Below are 25,250 nucleotides of genomic sequence, written 5' to 3'. Positions count from 1 at the left end.
TTTGCCATGTTTATTTAAACTGATATTTATTCATTTGCTTGGTTTCATTTCTAGGTACTACTTTGACTCCATACTTATCTAAATATTTCCCTGTCTTTTTCATATGAGAAGAGGAAGTTGTTTTAGGTTTTGAAAAGTACAGAATTTTTTCTAATACTATAATACCAAAATAATTAATAAACATAACTAGAATTAAGCATAACAGAAGCCTAGAAGATAATAATGAAGTTATGGTGAGGTGAATGTAAGACATAGGTTTTATCACCAGCACCACATGACCTCATGAACACCATAGCATGTAACCCTGTATTTTCCCATGATTCTGGTGATCCACAGAACCACAAGAACTTAGGAGAACTGAATTATCTGAGTCTAGCACTGAACAGCTTCCCTAGTTGGCTAAATATCAGTGATCACTGATAGTGGCTTCTGGTTTCCTGAGCACTGCTTGGAAGTCCTCTACCACCATCATCTCCACCCTGCATACACAGACACAGACATACGCACATCATATCACACATACACAGCAAAAAAATAACAGACCTTTGTGACTATGAATCTTGACCCCCATCAAATTTTGTTCATAAATAATAAGACATATATGAAGTTTTTGACATGGTAATTTTTATTTGAAATCAGCATTTTATTTTTATCTTATATAGTTACTACTATAATATATAGGAAATGTATATAAAATTGTCCAATGTATTACTTTTACTACCCATGTCCTGAAATCATATCTAATTCCAAACAAATGAATAATTTTATTCAATTTCTATAATTTCAAATTAAATATACTATCACTTGGGCTTGGAAAATAGCCTAATGACCATCGAGGCATATACCAGGGCCTGGGTTTAAACCCTGGTGCCTAAAGACCACATGAGTACCACAAAATGCAGCACTGGAGACCCTCAGGCTTCTCCTTGTGTGGCCCTTGTTGCCACCTATACTAATGACCCAGAGTTTTGAATTTTCAAGCCTAGTCCTCTAAGTGTCAGAATATGGAAAGTATTCCCTAGAGTCCATAATGTTCCCTGAGAACTTCTTGACGCATCCCCCACACCCAACCCAATACAAAAAGTCCGGTCACAATTCACTTACCTATAGAAGAAGACAACGCATTTTCTGTTAATCTATAGTAATGGTTTTATTCTGTTTTGTAAATAGTGAAAGTATGTTCTTATTTCAAACTATACTCTAAATCTATAGTAATCAAAACAGCAAGGTATAGCATTAAAAAAGGAAACATCAAGAGAACTGTATTGAACTATTGAACTATTCAGCAAGAAGTCCACATATCTAAGGTCAATAAATTTATGATAAAATAATTACAAATATACAATGGGAAAGATACTTTTTTAAATAAAAAGGGTTGGAAAACAGCAGTCACATGCAAAGATAAAAAAGAGTGAAAGAAAAAGAGACATTGGATTTTGTATGCACATATATATACATATATATACATCATATATACATATATAAACATACATATATAATCATATGAGAAACATGAAAATTCTTATGAAAAATACATGAGGTGAACACTTTGTTATTTGTTTTGATAATACATTTTTGGAAATCACTCCAAAATTAAAAGTGGCGGAGTATAGAATAATATCACATGAGGCTGACACCCAAGGACAGTAGATACAAGGGCCAGGAGGATTGCCCATAGCTGGAAGCCTCCCCTCCCTTTCATGAGCGGAGGGGAGAAGGCAGATGTAATTGAGAAGGGATCGCTAAGAAAATAATGGCTGGAGGAATCAGTTGGGATGGGAGATGTGTGTCGAATGTAGATAATGGACCAAACATGATGACCTCTAGTGTCTGTGTTGCAAGCCATAATGCCCAAAAGTAGAGAGAGAGTATGGGGAATATTGTCTGCCATGGAGGCAGGGAGAGGGTGGTAAAGGGAGGGTATACCCGGTATATTGGTGGTGGGGAATGTGCACTGGTGGAGGGACGGGTGTTTGATCATTGTGTGATTGTAACACAAACATGAAAGATTGTAACTATTTCACAGTAATTCAGTAAAATTAAAAAGTAAACAAATTAAAAGTGGCAAAAAAAAAAGTAGTTAACATGTGTAATTAAACTAAAAAATTTCTGCATGGCATTAATTGGATGCCATATATAATATTAAGTGTAAATCTAAGGAATATTAAAACTATTTACAAATAATATTTCTATGAAAGAAAAATATATAAAATATAGGGATATATAAATCAATAGGAAACAAGCACTGTTTAAAATGTAGAGAAGAATCAAATATTTTTCCAGAGAAGTTATGCAACAGTCCAATAATTAGATGAAAAGATGTTCAACGTAGTCAACAAGAAAGTTCAAGGAAAAAACACATTATATATCACAGAATGACTGTTATAATCACAACCGTCGAGAAGATAAGAGATGATAAGTGTCAATGAAGATAGAAGAAATTAGAAACTTGGGCAATATTGCTGGGGATGTGAATTAGAGGTTAACTCTTGAAAACAGTATGAATATTTGTTTTTCTAATTACAGAGGATAGAATTGTCATGCAATTTAGCAATTTCACTTCTTATATCAATAAGAAATGAAAAGCGATATTAAAGAGAGCATGCAACTCCATGTTCATTGCAGTGCTATTTACAGTAGCCCTGATGTGGAAATAATTGAAGTGGGAATCTGTCAATAGATGAATTTAAAACATTAATCATGTAATATATTTACATATAACACAGACCCGTGGATGCATGTGTAAGTGTGAATGTTTTCTATGCTTCAGGACTACTCTCAACTGAGCTCAGGGAACCACATGCAATGCTAGGATTGAATTGGGTTCAGCTGCATGCAGGGCTTGTGCCTTATTCCCTGTAGTATCACTCTGGCTCTATTAAATTTATATTTCCAAATGTTATAAAACATGATGTCATTTATATCTCAATATAGCTAAAAATTACCCAATACAAATTACACAGAACCTTATTTTAGAGGAAAGAATAATGAAAATCAGACAAAAATATCTAAGTTGATTATTTGCTTTGGTTTTTAGTCTTAGAATACTGTATGGAAGTTTAAGCACTTAGTTTCAAACTAAAAGAAAAGAGTAATCTAGATGATGATTTCCATTTACTGTAGATAAATTTTAATTACCAATGACTTAAGAACTATTTGAAATTTTCTTACTTCCTAGAGAAAATTATCTAAACACAGCTGCTTGAAATGAAATGAAAAGATGGCAAATGAAAAGATTTGGTTACAAAACCAAGCAAAATTCAAAAGCACAGGAAAAATTGTACAAAGAAAAAAGCTATGTCTACCAATATTATATGGTAATTTGGTTTATAAGGACTCCTTAAATGTTTGTATCTACAGCTTTATCATAAAACCATAACCATTTAGCCCAAACCACTGCTGTGACAACTGAGTGGAAAATGCCAAAAGTTTATACTGTGCAATAATCTGAGCTGAAATACACTTCTGTGGACAATGAACAGTGTAGCCCAAGGCATGTATAATTTTACAATTGGACATGCCTCATAACAGTCACATTATACAAATAATAGCATTCTGGAAATATAACATTTTCATCCATATTTTGCAGGTGCCCAAATTATGAAATCTTAAGAAATATTGATTCACAACATATAAATAGGATTTTTATGAAATATAATTTTCATATTTTATCACACATTTTCCCATTGGCCCAATTCATATTTTATGAATACAGTAATCTTAAAAAAGACAAACAAAACAGCTGTAGGTGCTGGAGAGATAGTGCCGGCTATGTTAGGGTGCATGCCTGACGTGCAGACAGCTGACCGCAGAGAGATCTAAGGCACCAAAAGTCCCCTAAAGATGGCTTTGTAGCTCCCTGAGCACTATCAAGGTCATTTAAACAATTTCTAGCACCACAGGCCTGAACATTCTCACATCAGAGCACTGAACCACAATCCTGGAAAGAAGCCCCAGGCCTTCCAAGCAACATTTGGGACTCCTCCCCCAAAACTAAATTCCATCCCTGGAACATCCTTATATAATCACAAGAAGCAAAGCTGATGGTTTTGTAATGAGTGACAGCCTGAAGATGTTAGAGAAGCAAATTTATCTTGCAAATCAGTGGAAATTATTAAGCGCCCATTATGGTGCATGTGTTTTGTTTGAATAAAACTAAAATGAATCAATCATCCCATACAGATGGAGGCCATCCTAGTTGGACAGATTGCTTTGAAATATGAAGGACTTTTTAAGGGTATGAAAACAGCTTCCTTTTGCAGAGCTTTTCCAAAAGCAAAATATAAAACAGCTCAAAAACTCTTTATTGCGGCTGTAGAGATAGCTCAAAGGGCTGTATCAATCCAAATTGATCCCTGACATCCAAGATTCACCCAGTACCTCCAAATATAACTTTAGTTACCCTGGAGTATTCCTGGGGTGGTATCTGGTGACCCCCAGCACGACTGGGCATGAGCACTACTGACTCACTATGCATAAGCATTCAATCAGTGGTCTCGAGTTTGGGGAGTATTTTCTTCCAGATGATACTAAACTTCCAAATTTTAAAGTTGAATTAATTAAAAATACATAATAACATCATAATATATTCCAAAGAAGATTTTCTATGGAAGATTATTTTACATCATATAAGTAAAAGAAGTTCTGCCGAACCTGGTTTCTATTGAAATGTGATCATTCATAAATTGACACATTCACAAATCAAACCATAGTAAGAAATTCTCCATTATTTTTCCCCCCACCCCAATCGAAATTCTCCATTTGTAACAAAATGTATATGTTTTCATTGTACTTAAGCAACATGGTTATAATAGTGTTGACTTTTATAATTCTAATGTACAAATCTATTCTACTGTCACTGTCACCAAGTGCCCAGGACTCTCCAGTTCCCACTGTCCCTTGTCTGCTTTTATCTCATTCCCTGCACTCCAACCTTTACTACCTCTGTTTGGTAACTTCAATTTTGAAGTCAGAGTCCAATAGTTTTTCATCATTCAATATTGACTTTCTCTTGTGTTGTTTGTCTATAAATTACAAGTAAGTGATATTATAAAATGCATTAAGGACAAAATCATTTTTGGTTTCTCTGGCACAAATTCCTCCCTTTAACAAGTAGAGGAAAAGACACATCACCCTTCATTATAGTCAAAGCATATGATCCAAATAATCAAACAAGGAAGGTCTGTTTCCCTGATGTAAAAGTGCAGCTCTTCCCAATTTATGTTCTATCAGAGCCCTACTCCAGGAGAGGAATGGCTGCAGCCAAGAATTCGGTAGCTGATGTTGAGCAACTCACAGGCCTGAATGTTGTAGGAAAACTGATAAACACTCTAAGTTTAAAGAACTTCTTGTAAAATTGATGAGTGTTTCTCTAGGACTATCAATTTGACATCTTCTATCTTGTCTTCTTTTGCCTTCTATCTTGTCTTCTCTCTCTTTTACTGAATGAAGTTTTTGTTTCATAAATATCTTACACCCAAGCTCTGCCATAGCCTCTATGTTGGGAGATTCAATCTATAATACCCATAGACACAAAACTTTCCATATTCTAAAACTTGTAAGATAATGAAAGAATTTGTCTATGTCATTTGAAAGCTTGGCATGTAACATCATAACATGTGCAAGAAAAGAGAAATGGTATGGAATAATGATTCACTGTTAATCCAGTTTTGTGGAATTTTGTAGGTGATAACTACTGAAAATGAGAATTTCCATTTTATAAAACATCAATTTTGTTACTGTGCATTGACATCAGTTGTTATTTTTAATTATAATTCTAATTTTTTTTTTGTTTTTGGGTCACAGGGCTTACTCATGGCTCATGCACTCAGGAATTACTCCTGGCAGTGCTTGGGTACCTATGGCATGCTGGGAATTGAACCTGGGTCGTCCGCATGCAAGGCAAGCAAACACCCTACCCACTCTGCTATTGCTCCAACCCAAATTGTTATTTAAAAAAAAATACCCTGCAAAAAAGGTAAATATGGATATTTAAGGGTGTTCTGTGGTGCAAAGCTTATTTTAATGCACTAAGTAATTTTCTATGAAGCCAAATTCTTCATTAGATTTATGACTTATGTTTCCAATGTTGCAAAATAAATTTCTACCATCAAAAGACAAAAATAAAAATGTAAGTATTTTCCATATTATCCTAAAGATTTTCACTGTCGGTGAGAGAGAAATATATTCTTACAGACAGGGAAGAGAAAAAGCCATATGCAAATGATTTCAAAATTATAAATCTAAGTAAGAATAAAGATGGTGATGATCACAAATATTGTAGTATTTTTGCTACATAATCAAGGTCATACACATTTTTAAAAGTAATTTATATGTCTTGATATAAAACTTATTTTGGAGCTAATAAAAATTATGTCTTAAGAGTGGATGTTTTTTACATAAATAATATATGTATTTTATTTTTGTTAAATTATCCATCAGTTTAGTCAATGGATTTAGTATGGCATTTGATTCATAGTATATTCAAAATATGGTGCTGACAAAAAATTCTTTTGTCTTAATGAGCTCACCAGTGGGAACAATTTGAGTGCAGTTCTTGTATAACTTTTTAAAAAAATTTATCCTTCATGGCCAACTCAAATGAATTAATCTTGTTTTTATCATTTAGGACATTCATAGATAAAACCCAGTAATTTTAATAGTTAACTAAAAAGTAGTTAAATATATACAAAACCATTCTTGGAACATCTGACAGAATTACAAATTCAGCAATTGTGTTTTTTGAGATATAACAAGTGAGTCAATTTTTGTGGTGTTTGTCAAAGGGATCTGGGAAGTTGAATATACAAATGTGATAGAAGTTGACATCGTTCCTGGTAAACAATAGGTATGTAATATGATGCTCAAAATTAAAATTTATAAAAGCTAAACATAAATTTTTATTCCTTTAAATGACCTTGAAAAATCTATTTCACATTACAATTTAAGAAATTAATCTAGGAAATGCATTTAAAATACATGACAGTCATTGACACATGGTAACTTTCAATAGCTGCTATTTTCACCCTTTGGAAAATTGATTATCTTGATTCCAAGATTACTGAAGGCGTAGAGTGCTCTAAGTTTTAGTTGCCAAAAAATGTTCACATCTGCACAAATGTGCACAAGCACACAGAGATATGATTCTCGACCAATTAACAAACAGATGTAACATAAAACCCATGTTTTTGGCTTGATCACTCTCCCTTATACAGGCTAACTCAGGAATCTGAATGCTTGATTTACCCATGTATTGCCAGTTATTTTCACAGGCACTTAAAATGTTGTTATTTACTTTTGGTTAGAGGAGGCAGTTTTGATGGTGCTCTGGACTTACTCCTGATTCTGTTCTCAGGGATCATTCCTGGGAATGTCCCAGAATTATATGTGGTCTCAGGGATTGAACTTGGGTAGGCTGTCCCAAAGGCTAGCATATTACCTGTTGTATTATCTATGCCCTGTTAAAAGTATTTTATCTCATCACTGATCCTGTAACAGTATTGTAACTAATACTACAGAATAGTATACTAATTTTTAAATGTGGAGAGAAGTTGGGCAACACCAAGGGGTACTCCGAGGGTATTCTTGCCTCTCTGGATAGGAGAAAGTTTCAGAGGACCATATGCAAGGCAAGCACCTTATCTTCTGTGCTATCTTTCAAGCCCCAGAGTTACTGTCACTGCCACTGTCATCCCCTTGCTCATCGATATGTTCGAGCTGGCACCAGTAACGTCTCTCATTGTGAAACTTATTTGTTACAGTTTTTGGTATATCCAATACCCCAAGGGTAGCTTGCCAGGCTCTGCCGTGCAACCGCGATACTCTTGATAGCTTGCTGGGCTCTCCAAGAGGAGCGGAGGAATCGAACACGGGTCAGCCATGTGAAAGGCGAATGCCCTACCACTATGCTATGGCTCCAGCCCAAACCCCAGAATAGCATGCTAATTTTCAATAAATAAGATCTACTTAATAAGTAGGATTTATTTAATAATACCACACACAATTCTTTTACTTATGTGTATTACCAACAAAAGTTATAGAACACCTGTAAAGAATTATATTAAAAGGATATTACTTAAACATCAATAAATAAAACTAATTTCATTATACTCCAGGCAGTAAATTTATAATAGATTCACATTTTGAATAAAAATTGGCAGAACTTAGGACTCAGTCTTCTTATTAATGGTGTCTGAGCTTTTGGTTTCATTTAGTTTTATGTTCTCCATCATAACTGAGGGTTCACTCAGAGGACTCATTAGATGAAATGATTAGCATAAAATGGTTGCACTAATATTGTTATATCTAGCTAAAGTATAGTAATATTCATATGAGGTATTTTTAAAATGTAACAGTTTTATGTCAATCTTTGTATATTATTTCCAGTAAACATTTATACTTTTGGTAAAAGTGGAGTCATTATTTGCTTTCTCAGTAGCACCCAGATATTGATGATCACTGAAAAGGAAATAAAAATTGTGAAAAATAAAATATCCAAAATGTCTGTCATAGAGAAGTTTTCATACATTAACTACTATTTAAGCTAAACTTCATCCTTAAAAATTAGGAGATTGTGCCCTGAAAATAAATTTCAAGGAGCAATGAAGAGTATAGGAGAAGATGAACTTTTTAGGTTCATCTCTCAGGTAACATAGAAGATGGACTGTAGTACTGCTTTAGGAAATTAAAATAAGCTGTTAAAATATTCTCAGAAAAATAATAATTCTAGAAGATATGTCTCCATTGTGAGACTTCTTGTTACTGTTTTTGGCATATCGAATACGCTACGGGTAGCTTGCCAGGCTCTGCCTGCGGGCAGGATACTCTCACTAGCTTGCCGGGCTCTCTGAGTGGGGCAGAGTAATCGAACACAGGTTGGCTGCATGAAAGGCAAATACCCTACCCACTGTGTTATCACTCCAGTCCAAGTAAATTACATTGAAGATAATATATTTAAATAATGATAACTATAGAACAAGACTCATAATCCCATTGAAATATCTATCTTGGATATTTATTGCCTCAATATTTTTAGTAAAGAATACTTAGGAAGATGGAACTGGAGCAATAGTACAGCGGGTGGGGCGTATGCCTTGCATGCAGCCGACCCGGGTTTGACTCCCAGTATCCATATGATCCTTTGAGCACCACCAGGGGTGATTCCTGAGTGCGGAACGAGGAGTAACCCCTGTGCATTGCCAGGTGTCACCCGTAAAGCAAAAAAAAAAAGAAAAAAAAAGAATACTTAGGAAGAGATATCACTTGTCTTCCCGTTGATCTTCAATTTGCTGGAGCGGGTGCCATTAAAGTCTCCATTTGTCCCTGTCACATGCTAGTGTAGGCCAATGATATCTGTCCACTCCAGGAACAGGAATAGCCTCAAACCATTCATTCAGGGTTTTGACGAAGAAGTCTGACCATCTTGTTGGTGGGCAACCACGTGGTCTTTTGACGTCCCGTGGAATCCAGTCATAACAGCTCTAGTCCAGCGGTCATCTCTGAATCGCATTATATGTCTGGCCTATGTGAGTTTTGATGTCTTGGCAAAAGAAACAATGTCCCTGATTCTTGACCATCGACAGAGTTCGAAACTCTGGATCCCTTCTCTCACGTGAGTGAGATGTGATACTCCTAGCATAGCTCTTTCAATTCCTCTTTGGGATACCCGAATAGCATTCTCATCTTGTTTGCATAGGGCACAGGTCTCTGAGGCGTACATTAGTGCAGGAAAGATGGTGGAATAAAAAAGGTGTACCCAGAGTCAGAGGTCCTTCATCTTCTTTGATGCTCTTGAAGGTGTTCCATGCTGCTCTTTTCCTCCTGCGCAGTTCTGATGCCAAGTCATTCTTCATGTTGAGTTCTTGACCCAGGTACACATAGCTGCTGCATTCAGAGATGTTCATTCTATTGAGAGCAACTGGAACATCAGGGACTAGTTCGTTTTTCATGAGCATTGTCTTGTTGAGGTTCAGCTGCAATCTGACTTTTCCAGACTCCTTCTCATAGGAAGAGATATAACAACTGCAATTTGTTTTCCAGCTCCAAGCACCAAACTTGTTAAATTCAGATATGTTGTCTGTTTCAGGCTACACCTGTGATATCCAAGGCTTACTCCTACATCTGTGCTGAGGGAATAATTACTGATGGGGATCAGGGGACCATATGTGGTGCTAGGAATAGAACCTGGGTTGATCTTATTCAAGACAAGCACACAGCACCCTGTCCACTGTACTATCTGTCTTGGACTATTTCACTTTAACAAATCCATATAATTTTCAAAAAAGTATATTTAAATATCCATCTGTTTGTGCTTAGTGGCATAATTGATTTATATTTCTAAATACACTGTAAAGTTGCTATGTGTTTACACTATTTGTTGTGTTTTTATTCCAAATAGTATGGATAGGCAATGCAAACTGATAAATTATCATCATAACAACTATAATTGAATAAGTTGTTGTTACTGAGTTTGTCTTATCATTTGTGATATTACAGTCTTTTCTTTTATTTTGACTACATATACTGTTATTCCCTGTGTTATATTTTAATTTTGTGGTGTTTATATTTTCAATATAGTTAAAATTCTGTGATTTACATGTACAATGAGCTAAAAGGTTCTATGTATGCATTTATTCCTGGTACATATGTAAAGAAAATTGTTGTTTTATTGAGCTGTACTTCAATTCTCTAGTAAAAATCTAATATTATTAGAACACTCAATGTTCTTAAACTGATAATCATTCTAGTGCTTTCTCCTGTCCTCCTGTAGACATAGCAAACATAAAAATTTACTTCCACTAGTAGTTTATTTGCGGGGAAGGAAGGGTTGGCTACTCCCGTTAGTGTTCAGGGCCTATGGGGTCACTCCTGGCATCTTTGGAGAACTAGATGTGGGGTCACTCCTGGCATCTTTGGAGAACTAGATGTAGTATCAGGATTGAACATGGCCTTCAACATATGAGGAAAGCTCTTTACTTCCTGTACTCTTTGTGGTCCTACACATTGTTTCTGCAACATATTGCTGTTGCAGTTGACTATCCAATTAATTTCCGTAAACTTAATAGCCCATTGTTCTCAAATGCTAGAATTCGCTTATCAATTTTTAAATCAACAGGCTTTTGTCTTCCTTCCTTCCTTCCTTCCTTCCTTCCTTCCTTCCTTCCTTCCTTCCTTCCTTCCTTCCTTCCTTCCTTCCTTTCTTTATTCCTTTCCTTTGTTTTTCTCTTTTGGGTCATATCCTCTGGTTCTCAAGGTTTACTCCTGGCTCTACATTCAAGGATCAATCTCTGTGGTGTTTGAGAATCCATATGTGATATAAGGGTATCCATATGTGGTTGATCACACGCAATGAAAGGGTAACATACAAGAAAAGTGCCTATTGTACTTCCTCTTCAGAACATATTTATAATCTTTTTAATTAAAAAAAGCCATTATAAAAATGACAAATACATTTGTAAGAGTCCCTTGGTACATAAAAAATCAGTTTTTTCTAAGCCCTATACTTAGTAGTAAAGTCATTGATGAGAGGTCTCTAATATTCATCTATACAAGATAATTCTAACAATACCTGTGAGTTTTACTAGTTTTCTCCTTTATACTTAATAGACTCATTCTAATATTTTATCTATTGTACCTATTCTATTCTTTTAATTTTTTTATTTTATGAGTTAGTTCACAATATTTGATTACATTTAGTATTCAAACACTAATCCCACCACCATTACACCTTCCCACCACCAAATTTGGGATGTTTTCATCCCAAGTCCCAATCCCTGTTCCAAAACACAATATAACATATTGTGTATTTTCTGTTTTGAAAAACTGCTGAATATGCTTACAAAAAGTGTTCATATAGGAGACAGTGTGAAGATTGTTCTATTTTTGCAGGAGCCATTAAGACATTCTATAGGATATCATAACATGTTGTTAAAGTTTTGGTGGTGTGAGCTTTGGTATATATATCTGAAAGTATATACATGTGCATATATATATATTTCCCTCTATGATTTGTTGCCTACTATCTGAACCCCATCAAATACATCAGATATGGTGTGGTAATTATGGAGAATGGGTAGGGAGTGTCTTATGATGTATCCAGGAATATGTTCACTCATATGTGAGGCTCCACCTAAGTGCATGGGGAGGGGCCTGGACTGTGGCGGTGGTTGGGTTTTGGAGGCTTTTGGCTTCCAGATGTGTGTCCCTTGAAGTGGGGAGGGCTCTCACCTGCCCCCCCGGGGCACCCTGTGTGAAACAGCCTGGTGAGGAGTCCAGTGGCATTATTCTACCTATTTTAATAGATAAATTTTAATGTTTTCAATATGGTAAATTTAAACAAAGGTGATATTTGTGGCTAAATATGCTCCTGATATGCAGTGAAATAAATTTTCGTACTCATGAAGCTTGAGCAGGTGCAATACAGATTTATTAATGGAGAACATCATCATCATCATCCCGTTGATTGTCGAATTTCTCAAGCAGTTTCGGTAACGTCTCCATTCTTCCTAGCCCTGAGATTTTAGAAGCCTTTCTCTACTTGTCCTTCCTAACAATGCAGCGTTGGAGGCTATTTCATGGTCATGGGAATGAGACCCATCTTGTTTCTGGTTTTGGCATATTAATACACCATGGGGAGTTTGCATGGCTCTCCCATGTGGGCAGGAAACTCTCGGTAGTTTTCCAGGGTCTTTTAGAGGGAGAAGTATGCTATAAGATATCCCATGGCTGTAAGCTTCTCGGACCTTGCTTTTAAGTCTCTGGATGCTGGCTTTTGATCGGATTATAAGGTGCCGGGGGCAGTCCCTGGGTGTGACAGCCTAGCTACTGGGAAATGGGAAATCTGGGCGGAGGAGGCCCAGTCCCTATCCAAGCAGACTTGGAGGTCTCAGCCCTGGGTCCTACACACCTGGGTTCCTCTGCCACTACCTTCATGCGTGAAGCTTATCTGAACATGTGGAGAGGGGCCTTGATCATGGCTGTGGCTAGGCTCCGGAGGTCTTCACCCTCCAGGAGCTCTGCTTGGGGCAGGGAGGGAAGCTGGAGCCCATCCTCTCCAAGGGGCCCCGGGGAAGAGAGCCAGGCGCGTGGGCAAAGAGACTTTCGGAGAACATATACTATTAAATATTATAATATTTCACAAAAAATCCTGGGTTGTATTTTTCCTTATTTACTTCACAGTTGAACTAATGAAAAACAAACTAAAACTCTACAATCAGAAAATAATCATTTTCTTCTTCATTCATGTGTCATATTTGCATTTCCTTGCAGGGCCTTGTTTGCCATGTATTATTAGAGTTTTTAAATGTTTCGACACACTGATTTTTCTATCAGTAAGATTATATTCTAGTGTAAAATATGTGTTTGACAATATTGTGTGTTGTAAAGTTAGGACTATGTCAAAATGACATTGGGTTACCTAGGTATACTAGAGGTCCTCTATTATCATATACACATATCAAATTAGATGATAATTACAGTTTTGGAAGGAGTAAGGGACATTAGAGCCTGTGATCAGGGGGCCCATATACCAAGCAATATTCAGCCAATTTTGCCAATTTCCTAGGGCTCTAAGATGTTGTACTGGGAACTACTAGGACCACATTCAGTGAAGCTCTCAGGAGGCCATCTGCTGATGTGCACTGAACCCAAATCTATGTCCCATATGTTCTTCCAGGGTCTAATGACAGTCATTTTTGAGTCTCTGTTAAGTAGAAGTCCATTGCACAGCCACCATCTGTGCAATTATATTATAAACCAGTTGGGGTGGTGGGTTTTACTAGAAACATTTAATAGAAAGTCATAGGATACATGCAGTTTAAAAAACACAACTTATAGATTGTCATGTAAAATGTAAGGTATAGGTAAGAGAAAAAACAAAAAGGTGTCGACAGAAAGTAAAACTGAAAACAGGAGTTTTCATTTAACTGCTTTGCATGTAAATGGTAATAAATAAAATGGTAATGAATAAAAGTTATTCCACACTAATGGATGGAGCAGAAATATAGCATGAGTTGTTAAAAATGGTAAATAAAACTATACCTGGACTGTAAGACATATGCAAGTAGTTATAGGTGATTAGTGATTACTTATATGGCCTGAAATGTAGAGTTGAGTAACTCATAACATTACAAAATTGATATTTAACTCTAGCATCTCACTTGAATTATTAAAATATAATTATTTAGAGGCAGCTACTACTTTGAAAGGTAATTCTAAGTCTTTTATTAACACTGCAATATTTTCTTAGTAATATTAAGCTTTTTCTTTTTAATATTATTGTGAAATAGTCTCAATATATCAAAATTAAACACACAATATTTATATGAATTGTATTCTCTAGAGTTATCTTTTTATGCAAGAGATAGAATGACAAGGATATTCTTATGTTGTAGATAATTTCTTATTTAGTTTGATTTCCCAGGTATACTTACTGATGTAAAAAGAAAAATCTGTTCCTCTTAAAATAATTCTATCTCAGGAGGGAGATCACTCTACAATTTTTTCTTATAAAATAAAAAAGTTATAAACTTTAAAGCTCAAAGAGTAATTTAACAAAGATATATGTAAAATTATCTTCTTATAAAAAAACAAATTAAATCACAAAATTAATTTTGCTTTCTAGATATAATTATTTTAATATGAATGAATCACTTTTTGTCTACAGAAAATATGAGAATGAAGCTTTTGGATGCTATAAATTAAAAGTATTTATGCCAAAATATATTTTTTTGGTTTCTTACTTTGAGTGTTTGATATTTCATGAATCTAAAATGAAAGATGAATGACAAAGTCATTTCTACTACATGACATTTTGAAGGCATTTCAGAAAATTTCTGTCTAATACTGACAGTATAAAACCTCTCAGTTCTCAAAATAAATCCCAATTCAAAGAAAGTCTTGTACATAATTAATATCATTACTTTTTATATTTATTAAGTGTTTAAGAATGAGTATATTTATATTATATTAGTTAATTACTGATTTCATATTTCAGTCTTGACAAGATTGATTTTATAAACTTAAAAACAATTGTTCTATGAAGTAGAGTAGACAAATTAAAAAAAAACAAACCTTAATGTTTAAGAAGCAACACAGCACACAGACACCTACACAAACACACACATGTATATATGTATATATGTGTGTCTATAAATCTGTACACACATACAGATATATACAGTTTATATATAATGGAATAAGAAAATAATCACAGTAAATGCTAGTGTCATTTTGAGAACTAGTTATGTTATTAGATGCCACTTGTGAAATCAAGTCAAATCGTGCACAAAAAGTACCATAGTTTCTTTATCTAGTCTTCTGTTCTCGGGCAGTCAGGTTGTTTCCAGATTCTAACTATTGTAAATGGTGGTGCAATGAACATAGTGCAGATGGCATTCTGTTGTGTATTTTGAGCCCTCTGGGAACATTCCAGAAGTGGTATTTGCAGGGTCAAAAGAAAGCTCAGTTTTTAGCTTTTGAGGAATGTCTATGTTGTTTTCAAAAATGGCTGGACCATTTGGCATTCCCACCAACAATGAATGAGAGTCCCTTTCTCATCACATCAGTGCCAACAATAGTTCTTGTTATTTTGGATATGTGTACCAGTCTCTGTGATGTGAGATGATACCTAATTTTCATTTTGATCTACATATTCCTGAAGATTAGTGATGTAGAGAATTTTTTTCATGTGCCTTTTAGACACTTGAATTTATTTCTTCTTTGAAGAGCCTTTTGTTCATTTCTTGTCCCCAGTTTTTGATGGGGTAGATGCTTTTTTCTCATAGAGGTCTACCAGTGCCTTATATAACTTTGATATTAACCCCTTATTACATGATTATTGGGTAAATAATTTATCTTTGCTTCCACTTGCTTGGTCAGTGGTGTTTCATCTTTGAAGATACCATTAGCTTCAGTGAAATACTACAAAGGCATTAGGATAAATGAAGTCATGAAATTTCCTTATAAATGAATGGACATGAAGAGTATTATGCTGAGTGAAATGAGTCAGCAGGAGAGGGACAGATATAGAATGACTGCATTCATTGTGGGATATTAAAAAATGTATATGACTAATATTCAAGGCAAAGTATGAGACTATATCCAAGACCAGGGAAAATAAGGGCGAGGAGAACTGATCAATGGCTGGGGTCTTGCCACAAGGGTGTGGGGAGTGAAGGGCAATTAGAATAGAGAAGGGGCCAGTATGACAATAATAGTCTGAAATGATCAGTTTGGACAAGTACTGAGTGTTGAAAGTAGGTAAAAGAATATCCCTGTCACTATGTTTATTGCAAACTACAGTGCTCAAAAAAGAGAGCAGTGGTGGAGGGGAGGGGAAGGAGAAAGAGAGAAAGAGTACATGACATAGAGGTGGGGGAGCAGGGAGCAGGAGTGAAACTGCGCCCATAAGTGATGAGAAGTTTCCACTGGGGAAAGGGCAGTTGTTGGAACATTATATGACTGAAATCCAATCATGGACAACTTTGTAACTGTGTATCTCACTGTGATCCAATTAAAAAATAAATGAATTTAAATAAAAATAAAATAAATGAAATAATAGCAACTAGTTCATAAAAGGCAAAAATATCCACAAGAAAATTAGAAACTTACATAAAATGATAAACTCTAAAAAATAACAAAGTATGTTCAAGAAGCTTGAATACTAAGCTTCTGTGTATTGTCAAAGTAAAAACAACTTGGACAATGTAAGGTGCTTCAGCCAAGACATCTTTTCAAAAACCACAATAAAGTCCTATTTCTTGATGTATGTAATACTATTGATACAGGAGCTTCAAAGTAATAGTTAGAAATCTGTATTTTAATCTAACTGTAATGTGAAGAAAATAAAGAGGTTTAACTATAACCTCAATTATGTTTTTAAATATATACTATCAGCAGCACAGAAGTAAAATATTTCACATTATCCTTAGAGAATTCTGCAATATCTGAGGAAGGAATTGAAGAGAGCACTTCAGAGGTGATTCCAGTTTATTTAAGGAGAGATGACTAACAATAGTGACAATGAAGCAAAGTCTCTGGGCCCAGGAAAAAGATCACCTTATAGTCAACTAGAGTGTTAAATACATGTCTTAGAAATTTGAAGTATAGCATATTGCTTTCTCAATTTGATTCATTGATTTTAGATGTTACTTAAATATATGAATATAATTAAAATAATAGACTTAAATATCTGATTGTGATGATGTAAAATCCTTTGAATTGTGTAAAATAGGACTTAGTTACTCTGATAGTGTCAGATGAACTATGATTGCTTAACAATTCATATAAACACCTGTTACTGAGGGCTGGGAATATTTAGAAGGATGAACTTACATTGTAAATATAGGACCATAGAGTAGTAAGTTATTTTCATTATGAAATTTTATTTCAGGATATTATTTATACATTGGGAAAAATATTTTAGTGTTTCAATGTTAATAAAATGTATATTTAAGGTAACCTAATAAAATGTAAAATAATATTAGAAGTAAAATATTTCTGCAATTATTTTTAGAGAGTGCCTGTAAAGATTTTTGTTATCCTGTTATTTAACTGATTTAACCACTATATTCTCAGCCGAAGACCTCAGGAACCCAGCCACTGCCATGCTCAAGGCCATTCTCCCAATGCTCGGAAGAGCCTCATCCATGAAGGAACCGACAGAGGAACCCAGGTGTGCGGGACCTGGGGCTGAGATCTCCAAGCCTGCTCAGATCAGGACTGGGCCTCCTTCACCCAGATCACCATTTTCCAGTAGCTAGGCAGTCACACCCACAAACTGCCCATGCAATCCCATTAATGGCCAAGATCCATAGACTATAAAACAAAGCTCCCAGAAGTGACCTCTTATCTCTAGTTCTCCCTCTTGGAGAACCTGGCAAGTTACCGAGAGTATCCTACCCGCACAGCAGAGCCTAGCAAGCTCTCTGTGGCATATTCAATATGCCAAAAACAGTAATAATGATGGGTCTCATTCCCCTGACCCTAAAAGAGCCTCCAGTGGGGCACCATTGGGAAAGAGGAGTAAGGAGAAGCTGCTAAAATCTCAGGGATAGGATGAATGGAGACATTACTGGCATCTACTGGGGTAAATTGATGAATAATGGGATGACAGTGATACAGTGATTCTCATTGATAAACTTGTTTCCTAAGTATAGATAAACAAGTCTATTACTGCTACACATCTACTCTGGAATTGGACATTTAAATAAGTGGATGAATATTGAAGGCAGGTTTATATATGAACTTAGAATTCATATGAACTTAGTTCATATATAAACATGAACAGGGATCCAGGATGATCTATTTGATACCATGGAAAACTTGAAGACATAGATATGAAATCATATACAGCTTAGCAAAGATATAGGTAATTTCAAATATAACTATGTATAAATAGCTTTAAAGATAGCCACTAATATGCATTTATATATACATATATATCTATGTATATATTTTGTCTAATTAGCAAGAATGACCTAGAAGCAAGGACATTCAAGTAGCAGCTAAATATGTATTCTTAGATATTTTTTAATAGAATTATTCTTAAAATTATATATGGCTTAACAAAATGGCTATCTTTAAAACTAGGGCGGGGTCCCCTTTCGCCACTGCTGCTGCTCCAGCATGACCGAGAAGCCCAAAAGAGCTACTTTGGACACCAGCAGCCCACTGAAATACTTCCAGAATGTGAACTGAGCGTTTCCTCCAGGCTGCCACATCGGGGGCCCGGTATTTATCTAGGTTTTTCCATCTTATGAGCACCATAAAAGGGTAAAAGTTTGTAGTGATAGAATTTCTGGCAGAATTTTCTCTGGACTTTATACAGAAACCCAAAACCTAATGTCATCTAATCATCAGCAGTATGAAATGGTTCCTTTGTAACAGGTTGGACTTTGGGGGGATAATCCTAACAAGAATAATAAGTCTTTTGTTGAAATATTGAAGGCAATCGTAGTGGTAGCCATCTCTCTAGACTGAACTAAGCTATAACCCCACGCCGGCTGAGGGGAAGAAATATTTCTTTCTCGGGAAGAAACGTGGCATGGCGTTAGCCATAATATGATGTCCATTAAGCAGACACGGACCTGGTGGCATGGGAACGGGATATAAGGGAAAAAAAATTTATGTACATGGAACATCGGGACGCTGGTGGAGTCTCGAGCCGGGGCCGATACCAGTGCACTACTATTGGTTCCAGAAACTGCTTGCAGACATGCTGCTAGACTATCAACTAAGCTATAGCACCACGCCGGATGATGACGAGAAATATCCATCTTTCTAGGTTTTTTTTTCCCTTTGTCAGGCAGTGTGGCGTCAATCATACTATGAAGATTACTAAGCAGGCATGAACTCGGTGGCACGGGAAGGAGGGGGGAAAAATGAAGAAAAGTTATGTAACAAAGAGCGGGACTTAATATCTCTACATTCTCAGCAATGGAAAACTATCAAATGTTTCCTTGGAAGTAGGACTACCTTTTTATTTTTTTTTGGGGGGGAACTCCAGCAACAATAGTGAGTTATGAGTTGAAACATGGAATGTAATCAAGATAAGAGTAAACAAAATGAAACATCACTTACAAGTGGGGGATCTGGGGGGATGGGAGAGGGCGGGAGGTGGGAGGTATACTGGGGTGGTTGGTGATGGAATATGGGCACTGGTGAAGGGAAGGGTGTTTGAGTATTGTATAACTGAAATAACCCTGAGAACTATGTAACTTTCCACATGGTGATTCAATAAAAAAAAAAAAAGACTAGGGTGGGAAATATATATTATCTAGGAACATCTTATTGCACCAGAAATGTAACAAGTATTAACTCATCACCATATACTACCACCCTTTAAGCAAAGAAACAAAAATATATCTTAAAGGGATTACATAAAAGGATATTTTACACAAAATAAATTGGTTCTTCGTGGCCAAAGCAGAAAATACGAACAATAAGAAAGAAATCTAGTATTGTAAATTGTAGTGAATAAATAAATTTGGACAGTGACAGCTCTTTTGCAGATGAATTTTTTTTTCTTTTTGGGTCACACCCAGCAATGCTCAGGGGTTACTCCTGGCTTTGTACTCAGGAATTGCTCCTGGCAGTGCTTGGGGAACCATATGGGATGCCGGAGATCGAACCCGGGTCAGCCGCGTGCAAGGCAAACACCCTACCCGCTGTGCTATCACTCCGGCCCCTGCAGATGAATTCTTAATGATTTATGTAACTATTGTGACAAGGAGGGATACATAATTCCCTACTTCTCTGATGTGTGCTGTGAATCACTTTCTTCAGTTGTGTAGAGTGAACGGGGGAGGGTTTAGTTTGGGTTGGTAAAACCTGACAAACACTGCCTAATCCAGGTGTTCAAGCTGAACATCTACAATGAAAATCAAATTCATCTCTTGGTACCATAGTTGTATTTAGCATATGAAATGAAAATGAAAATCTGTTTCTGTGGAATTCCTTCTTGAATTGCAAAGCTCCAGTAAGCTATGAGGAAAAAAATAACAGGAAAAAATTCTAATATACTGTAACTTGACAGTATATTATCTGTACTCCTCCAAGCTGTTCAAATTGTCAGAGGAAAGGAAGTCTGATATTGCTGCAGCTAAGAGAAATTGAAGACTAGATGACTAAATGTAACTTGATAGAGAAACAGCAAATTCAGAAATGTGATAGACAACAAAGGGAAATTAAACATTAAATATATAGGGATAAAGTATGATTTTAGGTAATAATGATATACCAATGTTGTTTCATAAAACATGTAAAACATGAAAACATGTTTCATAAAACATGTAAAAATGCAAAATATAAACACATGGATTTTAAATTTAGGGGAGGAAGAGTATTATTTCATTAGTTTTAATGTTAATATTAAACTCTAAAAATCAATTCAGTAAAATACTAACATAAAGGTTATTTTTTTTAATGTAGATGAGGAGAGCAGAGAGATTGTAAGTATGTTAAGGTTGAGCATAGTTTGATCCCATAATACATATAGTACCACAGAGTTAGGAGTAATCTCTGACCATGGACACATATATTCCACAAGACCCATGTAGTTTTTACTAATGGGAATTGTCACTCCTAGAAGTTTATAGGGACACAAAGTTACTCAGATTCATTAAAGTTTGGGGAATACTAGGACTAAACCTTCCATTGTTATACCAATGTACATGTCAGTTATAATTTTTAGTTTACAAAAATTAGTGAAAATTTAAATATGACAGTTGTTTAAATGCTTAACCATCAGTAATGGTAACAATGAGACGATATTATATAAATGAAATGAAAAAGTGACTGTATTTTAATTTCCTCTAGGATAAGATACTTTTTCATATAATTATAGTCTTTTAAAGCTTATATTAGTAATTTGCTAGCTTGTCTATAATGAGTAATTAAAGATTATTATTAAGTATTAGAAAACTCCAACTGTGTTAATTCTAACTTTACATATTCAGGAGATAGTTTGTTGGTTCAATATCTGAAAGACTTATGTTGTCATAAAAGTAAATGACTAGTTTCGTATCATATATGTCCATACATTGTTAATTGATTATTCAAAACTGTTTTTGCTGACCACGCTGAGAAACTGTCATTCATAATAATTAAAATGAAATTCTAAAATCCAAGAAAATTAAATTGGCTTCTGAAAAACATCCTGAATGTCTCTTCAAGTGTTTGAGTAATTATAATTAGGATAATTTTCTAGCACATGGCAGCTTTTTGAAAATAATTAAGAATGATTAAGTCTGTTATGTCATTTAGGAAAATAAAATTGATATTAGTTTTTATGAAGAGGTAGAAATGCTCCTTAGCATTATTAAAAATATATATTGCTTCTCATGGTGATACAGTGAGAATCTAAAAATATATAAAATACTCTTAATTTAGATTTTTTAAAGGAAGAAAAACTTCTGGTTTAATGTTTTAAGTCTTTCATAATTTATTAAATTATAATCATGGGTCATAGCTTCTAATATATAGAGGGTACAGTTCTAATTTGAATTTTCATTTTGTATTCATTTATATTTTACTTTGTCATGATAAATAAAAAGTTTCATTAATATTGGAATAAATATTTGCATGGCCCAAGAACTTGGAGATCTGAAGATTAGTAATGACTAGCACAACTCAATCTTGATTCTCTTGATCAGTGGCATTCATTTGCTGACTCTAAAGAATTATTAATTCAATTTTATTTTCTCAAATGGGCAAATTTTGAATAAAATGCTAGTGAAATCTTGGCATACTGGGGTTGAATGATCTTGGAATGATCACTTAACCTCTGGTTCTTTGTATATAGCAAATGTGAGTATGAAAACATCTTACCTAATATTCAGAAGAACTTAAAAAATTGCCTTTGGGGCCAGAGAGATCATACAATAAAGCTCATACCTTGTATGCATCTATCCCCATGGAGATCACATGGTCTCCCTGGTGACCCCTGAGTGCAGAGCCAAAAGTGAGCCCTAAGCACCGCCATGTGTGTCCCAAAAATCAACAGCAAAATAAAAATACCAAACAGACAAAAGCCAAAAGAAACAAACAAGCAAAAGAAACACCCCAAATGCAAAAAACCAACAAAACCAAGTTACTATGGGAGAACAAAGGAGGTGTTGTATGTCAGAGAACCTTATAATATTATAATTTTCTTTTTCCGGCTTCAATTTATAAGTTTGACTCACCCATGTTTTCTCTCATTTTCATGCATTCATAAACTTATAAGCATACACATACTGTAAGGTTTATTAATATAATTAATATAATTCATTAAAATATTAATTTAGCCCCTATTCCATCCCCACAGTTCCCAATAGTTAATCATTAGGCTTTTGTCAAGTGTCTTAAATTTAATGAAATGCTAAAGGCTACATTCAGAACTTAAAAAAAAATATGCAACTGTTAGGATTCAAATTCTTGCTGAACTCTGAGTTGTATAGTGCCACAAACTGTGTTAGATGCTTTTCATTCCTGGATGAATGTCCCTCCATTACTTCATCACGCATTAATTTGGTGGAAGTTGTCACTGACATGTGAACTTGGATTGCTTAAGTGCTTTACTCTTTCCTCTCTTTCTCTCTCTTTCTCTCTCTCTCTCTCTCTCTCTGGAAAATCCCACAGTCTCCTTCCTTAACCTCATAATGCAATAGTTACTTTCCTTTACACACTCAAATAAATGCACATCACTGTATCAGTCATGCCATTGTTCATCGATTTGCTTGAGCAGCCGCCAGTGATGTCTTCATTCATCCCTGTCACATGCTAGTGTAGCCCGATGGCGTATTGGGGGATCTTTCAGGATTAGGGGAATGAAGATCGTTGTTATTACTATTTTGGGCATAGCTAGTATGCCACGGGTAGCTTGCCAGGCTCTGCTGTGACATTAATCATATACATTGATATTCACATAATTTAATTAAAACTACTATTTTTTCTGGTGGTTTTTTTTTAGTCAATATTACTTCTAGGTTTTTATTTAAAGTATGTGAAAACACATATTAGAAAGGAAAGTTCACTCCAGTGTTCTTAGCAACATTAATTACAACAGTTTTGATGAAATCCAACTAAAGGCACATCAGTAGATGGTTGGATAAAGCAGCTGCAGTTTCAATACTCATTAACTACTATTCAGTCCTTAAAAATATAAGATCATGCCCTTTGTGACAAAGGGGATGGATCTTGAGGGGACTATCCTCCACGAGATAGGTAACGAAGTGAAAGGCAATTACTTGATAGCTTTACTCATGTGGAATATGAATTATTAAACTAACAAACATGAGAAACAACACAGCTCTGACTCGTTGAAAACTCAGGTGGCTACCAGAGGGCAAGGGCTGATAGGAAGGAGCAGGACCCCGTCACTTTGGTTATAGGAGCATGACAATGACACATGCTCTGGGGTGTGATGCCAAACACCTCAATCCCTCTAAAGAAATTCAAATCCAAAGGAGGGGTGGCAGTAGTGTGCACCTTCTCACTGTCCCTGTGATTGCTGTGGGGATGGAGAAATGCTCAGCTCCAGTTCCACGGGGACCCGCCGCACAACTTTTGCTACTCCCGGAGGAGCAGCTCTGTGGGGAACAAAATACAAAGCTCGTGGGAGCTTCTGCTGCTGTTTGGAAGCTTCCAACCTCCACCCACCACCCCATACCTGACAGTGCCCTGCACATGGTCCCCTCCCGGAGGACAGATGCCCTTCTATTCTGGCCTCCAGACTTCCACCGTTTTATGACAGTGGTGAGCAAGCTCAGTGGGACGGTTGCTCTTTGCCAACAATGTGATGGTGGGCAAGTTACTTAGCCCCTTTGAACGTATTTTCCCAAGAGTAAGGAATGAATGAGGAGGTATGAGAGGTGGTACTTGGGTCAAGGTGCATGTCTTGCATGCAGTCAATTCTAGGTCAATCTTTGACACTATAGGGTCCCCACATCATGTAGGCCTGGATGCCCCCTATGATCAGGGGGTGGTTGGGGTAATCCTGGGCACTGAAAGGCCTGAGAAGCAAGAATGGCAGAACTTCAGGAGAGGCCCCAGGCCTTCTGAGCAGTTTGGGACACCAACCCACCAAACAAATTAGTGGTAAATCATTAAGGATAGTGTTGAGGATGGTATTGACTTATGGGACCAGCACAGAGCTTCCCGACTTATGAACATCCTCTGTTACTCTGCTGTTTCTGATCCCCACCTCTGTCTTTCTCCTGAGCCCTGTACCCTGCTTCCTATCATGGTTTCCTGGAGGCTCATTCATCTACACATTTGCTCTACTGCTTCTACATCAGTCAGGCCAACACCACCTCCACAGTCAATGTGCTTTGGGCCACAGCTCCCCTTTGCTCACACCTCCTGAATGTACGGCCACCAACCAGAATGCAGAGTCTGCTCAGGTGTTCCCAAGGATGAGGATCCAGCTCTACGAGTGAGTGTCCTCAAGACTGGGAAATATACCTGGCACTGCATGCTGCCATTTTAAAGGGCCTAGACCTGCATTTTGTTGCTGGTGCTTTGTCCATAGGCAAAGAGTCACAGGTGTTTGTTACCAAGCAGATCCAAGGCTTCAGATAAAGGAATAATCCCATAGATTCTGGAAACAGGGCAGAAAGGGGGGGAGCTTCAGCATGGCTGCTTCCGTGACTGCCAACACCACTCCTAACATGACTGAGCCCAGCTCTTGGGGTGACAAGTGACTCCCCACAAGTTGTAGGATGGCAAGGAGAGCAGTCTGGGAATCCGTGACTGCCCCCACATGCTGGGGA

This window comes from Sorex araneus, chromosome 1 (genome assembly GCF_027595985.1).
Source record: "Sorex araneus isolate mSorAra2 chromosome 1, mSorAra2.pri, whole genome shotgun sequence".
NCBI lineage: Eukaryota > Metazoa > Chordata > Mammalia > Eulipotyphla > Soricidae > Sorex > Sorex araneus.
This window is presented reverse-complemented; position numbering follows the sequence as displayed.